The sequence below is a fragment of the Globicephala melas genome, chromosome 1 (genome assembly GCF_963455315.2).
Source record: "Globicephala melas chromosome 1, mGloMel1.2, whole genome shotgun sequence".
NCBI lineage: Eukaryota > Metazoa > Chordata > Mammalia > Artiodactyla > Delphinidae > Globicephala > Globicephala melas.
The window spans coordinates 120335633-120341632 of NC_083314.1; positions in this window are offsets into that span (position 1 = coordinate 120335633).

Genomic DNA, 6000 nt, shown 5'->3' on the forward strand with positions numbered 1-6000 from the left:
TGGTTAACTAATCTATGACAAAGGAGGCAAGGATATACAATGGAGAAAAGACAGTCTCTTCAATAAGTGTTGCTGGGAAAACTGGACAGCTACATGTAAAAGAATGAAATTACAACACTCCCTAACACCATACACAAAAATAAACTCAAAATGGATTAGAGACCTAAATGTAAGACTGGACACTATAAATCTCTTAGAGGAAAACATAGGAAGGACACTCTTTGACATAAATCACAGCAATATCTGTTTTGATCCACCTCCTAGAGTAATGGAAATATAAACGAAAATAAACAAATGGGACCTAATGAAACTTAAAACGTTTTGAAAAGCAAAGGAAACTACAAACAGGATGAAAAGACAACCCTCAGAATGGGAGAAAATATTTGCAAATGAATCAAAGGACAAAGGATTAATCTCCAAAATATATAAACAGCTCATGCAGCTCAATAGTAAAAAAACAAACAACCCAATCCAGAAATGGGCAGAAGCCCTCCATAGACATTTCTCCAAAAAAGACACACAGATGGCCAAGAAGCACATGAAAATTTGCTCAATATCACTAATTATTAGAGAAATGCAAATCAAAGCTACAATGAGGTATCACCTCACACCAGTCAGAATGGACATCATCAGAAAATCTACAAACAACAAATACTGGAGACGGTGTGGAGAAAAGGGAACCCTCCTGCCCTGCTGGTGGGAATGTAAATTGATACAGCCACTATGGAGAACAGTATGGAGGTTCCTTAAAAAACTAAAAATAGAATTACCATATGACCCAGCAATCCCACTACTGGGCATATACCCAGAGAAAGCCATAATTCAAAAAGACACATGCACCTCAATGTTCATTGCAGCACTATTTACAATAGCCAGGTCATGGAAGCAACCTAAATGCCCATTGACAGATGAATGGATAAAGAAGTTGTGGTACATATATACAATGGAATATTACTCGGCCATAAAAAGGAACGAAATTGGGTCATTTGTTGAGATGTGGATGGATCTAGAGACTGTCATACAGAGTGAAGTAAGTCAGAAAGAGAAAAATAAATATCGTGTATTAACGCATATATGTGGAATCTAGAAAAATGGTACAGATGAACTGGTCTGCAAGGCAGAAATAGAGACACAGATGTAGAGAATAACTGTATGGCTACCAAGGGGGGAAAGTGGCTCGGGGGGTGGTGGTGTGATGAATTGGGAGATTAGGATTGACATGTATACACTAATATGTATAAAATAGATAACTAATAAGAACCCACTGTATAAACAAATACATAAAATTAAATTAAAAAATGTAAAAAAAAAAAAAAGAGCCAGAGGGACTTCCCTGGTGGTCCAGTGGCTAAGACTCTGGTCTCCCAAGGCAGGAGCTAGATACTGCATGCCACAGCGAAGATCCCACACGCAGCAGGGAATATCCTGCGTGACTCAACTAAGACCTGGCACAGCCAAATAAATAAATAAATATTTAAAAAAAATAAAGAGCAATCATAGTAAAATTAAACCTCAAGGAAACAAGAATTCTTATTTTGTACATTTAGAATTCATAACGTTACAAAGGTCTAGAAAACCATGTGCTATTTCTAAAAGTAATAAAATGGAAAGAACTATATCTGCTGTCTATACATTTAAATGATAAACATTTTTAAACGTATAAGAAAATTACTGGGACTTCCCTGGTGGCGCAGTGGTTAAGAATCCGCCTGCCAACTCAGGGGCACGGGTTTGAGCCCTGGTCCAGAAAGATCCCACATGCCATGGAGCAACTAAGCCTGTGCACCACAACTACTGAGCCTGCGTTCTAGAGCCTGTGAGCCACAATTACTGAAGCCCGTGAGCCTAGAGCCCATGCTCCACAAGAGAAGGCACCACAGTGAGAAGCCTGCGCACCACAGCAAAGAGTAGCCCTCGCTCGCTGCAACTAGAGAAAGCCCGAGTGCAGCAATGAAGACACAACAGAGCAAAAAAAAAAAAGAAAAAGAAAATTACTATCTCTTCAAGTTAGACACTATATCATATTTCTTTAATATTTTCACATTTATTCATCTCTTTAAGCAGCAAATTTATTAATTTGTCCATTTCCTACAGTGTGCCCTGTAGTGTGCTCAATGCTGAAAATACTAGGGTGAGTAAGAAAAATCCCTGTGCATAGTTTGGTTCAGGAGACTGAAAAGTGAAAAAATTATTGCAATATATAATAATGACATTACACTGTATAATTTATAATCAGCAGTATAATATCACTAGAGAGCATGACAGAATACAAGGAAGGACCCACATGACCTGGGAAAGTTGATGAAAGCTTCTCCTAGGAGGTGACTCTTGAGAGATGAGTAGAGTTCACTTTGAAGATAAAGGGCAAAGGACAAAAGGTCATTCTAAGGGATAGGGTTAGGGAAAGCAGCACTAAATAGGAGAGGCACAAGCAAGTGTTTTGCCTTTTAGGAGAATGGGATGCAGATTAGAACAGTTTGAGGAAAGTGTGTTTTGTTGGGTATAACAAAAAATGAGATAGGAGGAGTAAATTTGGCTAATACTATAGCCAAAGGGGACTAGGGTTAGGGGAGCAGGTGCCTAGGGCACACAATTTGGAAAGGTATTCTCTGGTTCAGACCAGTGCAAGATCCTTAGATATTAACCCCTAGGAAATTTTCTCCTTTCACCCTAGACCCTTGGCGAAAAAAAATTCTCTGGGGCAACAAGGAGTCATTAAAGAGCTACATGATTGGATTTGTGTTTTAGGAAGAGTTGTGTTCAGAAGTATGGCACTGTACTAGAGTAGACTGAGACTAGAGTCAGAAAAACTTGTTAGTGAACTCTCAAAATAGAAATAAAGAGAATCCATAGAGGAAACTCCCTAAGTTCTGTCTCCCATGTAGTCGATTCAAAGTCTATTGATTTTTATCTCCTAAGTAGTTCTCACAGCCATCTAGACTGCTAGGCCCTTACCTTCCTTTGTCTGGATTCTGCAATAGTCTCCAAACTATGCTAATCATGACTATCCAAGTAATCTAATATATACATCTCATTATGTCGCTCCCTTTCTCAAAGTTCTTCATGGATCTTTAGAGGGAAAAGTCTACTTAGCAGACATGATCACTCATGATCTGCCTTCTGCGTCTAGACTGTTCCGTTTCCCTGCCCTCAGTCTCTGCTCTAGTAATATCGACCCCTTACAAGTTCCCAAATTAGCACATGGCCTCTTGCTCATGTGCTTTCACCTATGCTGTTCTCTCTGCCTAAAAAAATCCTTCCCCGTCTGGCTCATCAGAAATCTTCTTTCTCAGCCTTTAAACCAATATCATGTGTGTGTGTGTGTGTGTGTGTGTGTGTGTGTGATATTGGGTTGACTTGACCCCCTATTTTTCTCTCTTGGAAACTTTCATTCCATTCATCCACATAATTGTCTTTGGAGCTGCTCTGTTCTTTTATGCCCCTGACCCTCTGGTTGAATGCCCCTAGGCATGCACTTAACCCAGGTGAAGACAATATGCCCATTATTTGGGATTTTTTAAACTAGGAACTCTGCTCTTAGAGTTGTAAGATGGAAAATTTAAGAAATGAATGAAAAAGAGATCATAATACCAGGGAAAAAAGCTAAAGCCTTTGCCTAAGATTTTGTCTGAGGAATAGAGAGGGATCCTCAGAAATATTCAGGGACAGTAATAAGAGAGAATAAAATTGGTTTCTGCTTACCCCCTACCAAATTCAGTTTGTTCATCAAATTAGGAACCACAGTTTCATTAGGTTTCTGTCACTTATAACCAAAAACATAAAGCCTCAGTTTAAATCAGGGTTTCTCAACAGTGGCACTAACAACGTTTTGGACTCTCCTGTCATGTTAATGCAAAGGAATGTGACTCTTTTTTCCTCCAGTCCTCTTCAAGGATATTGCCAAATATCTACCAGGGGGCTAATATCCACTGTCCCCAGTTGAGAGACAGCAAATATTTGAGTCCTGCAATGCTGATCTCTGAGAATATTGTGAACAAGACAGAAATACTTACAGTTCAGAGAAGATAGGCAAAAAATTAGGTGCACACAAAAATCTTAAAATAATTCAAATTCATAATAAATTCTCTGAAACAAACAAACAGGGTACTGAAATGAGAAATAATGGGGTGAAGAGTGCTACTTTAATTAATTTGTTTGTTTAAGAGTGCTACTTTATTATTTTTAAAATAAATTTATTTATTTTTGGCTGCATTGGGTCTTCGTTGCTGTGCATGGGATTTCTCTAGTTGTGGTGAGCAGGGGCTACTCTTCATTGCAGTGAGCGGGCTTCTCATTGCGGTGGCTTCTCTTGTTGCGGAGCATGGCTCTAGGCATGTGGGCTTCAGTAGTCGTGGCATGCGGGCTCAGTAGTTGTGGCACATGGGCTTAGTTGCTCTGTGGCATGTGGGGTCTTCCCGGACCAGGGCTCGAACCCATGTCCCATGCATTGGCAGTCAGATTCTTAACCACTGCACTGCCAGGGAAGTCCAAGAGTGCTACTTTAAGCAGGGAATATCTAGGTAGGAATTAGGTAAATGAGGGATAGGAGTTTGGTATCAGGTCAAAGTATATCTGACAAAAGTGTGTCTGAGGGAACAGCATTTGCGAAGGCTTATTCAGTCTCAATTACATGAGCATTGAAATGTATGTTTTGTGCTTTGCTATTTTACTTGCCCTTAGTTGCAAAAAAGGAGAAAGTATTTGCTTTGATATTCTTTTCCTGCCCTGCCCCATCCCGGTCACCAGCCCCATTTGGAGGGCCTTCACTACCTGGCCTGATGCACAGCTCCAGGGCATACAATTCACATCATATTGGACACGAATGGCACCTCCAGAGTTCTATACCAGAATTAGTGTGATTCAGCTGGGTGTTCACACTATGGAATCTATAATCTCTCCTCTCTGAGAGGGGAGTTGATAGATTTCCCAATGATAGCATCCTTCCTTACAGCCTACTGTTGAGGTATTATTTGAAGAAAAGTAAGGATTAAGGATTCTAGATAAAGGGATAAAAGGATAAATGTAAACCATGAGTTCGCAGGGAGGGTGGGAATCCATGAACGCTAAAAGTGGGAGAGAGATTGCATTGTCAGAGTGCATTTGCTTCGTTTATAAGGACAGATCCACAGCAAGGATTTGACCTGGTGTCCACATGAGAGGCACTTGCCTGCTGTCATCTAGGCAATGAGCCACACCTGCCTTGAACAGTCACATCATTTGTCTTCCCTTTGCCTTAGGACCCCTGAAGGACAGGTAAGCCAAAGAGGATGTTGGTTATCAAGCAGGTTGGTGGGGAGACTTTGTGGTTGAGCTAAATTTGCTCACACTCTGCGGTAACATAACATGCCTGATACATTTTCCATGCAGGAATTTCTGGAGCAATGACTTTTGCCTTTTGTCTATTTAATTGTCTTATTGATTTATGGAAACACACACACACACACACATATATATATATACACACACACACATACACACACACACACACATATATGCACACATATATACACACATTTATATATGAGCTCTTTATTAGTTATATTGGGTTGGCCAAAACGTTTGTTTGGTTTTCCTCCGTAAGATGGCTCTTGTAGTGCTTAGGTGTCTTTAACTCCATTCGAGACAATTTTGTTAGATTGTATGTGACAGCTGCCATATCAGCATGCATTAAAAAAAAAAAAAAATTGGGCTTCCCTGGGCGCAGTGGTTGAGAGTCCGCCTGTCGATGCGGGGGGACACGGGTTCGTGCCCCGGTCCGGGAAGATCCCACGTGCCGCGGAGCGGCTGGGCCCGTGAGCCATGGCCGCTGAGCCTGCGCGTCCGGAGCCTGTGCTCCGCAACGGGAGAGGCCACAACAGTGAGAGGCCTGCGTACAGCAAAAAAAAAAAAAAAAAACTTATCAAAACTGGTGAATTTTTGTGTAGCCATTTTAATACGGAAGATGGAAGAAAAAAAGCAACATTTTTGGCATATTATGCTTTATTATTTCAAGAAAGGTAA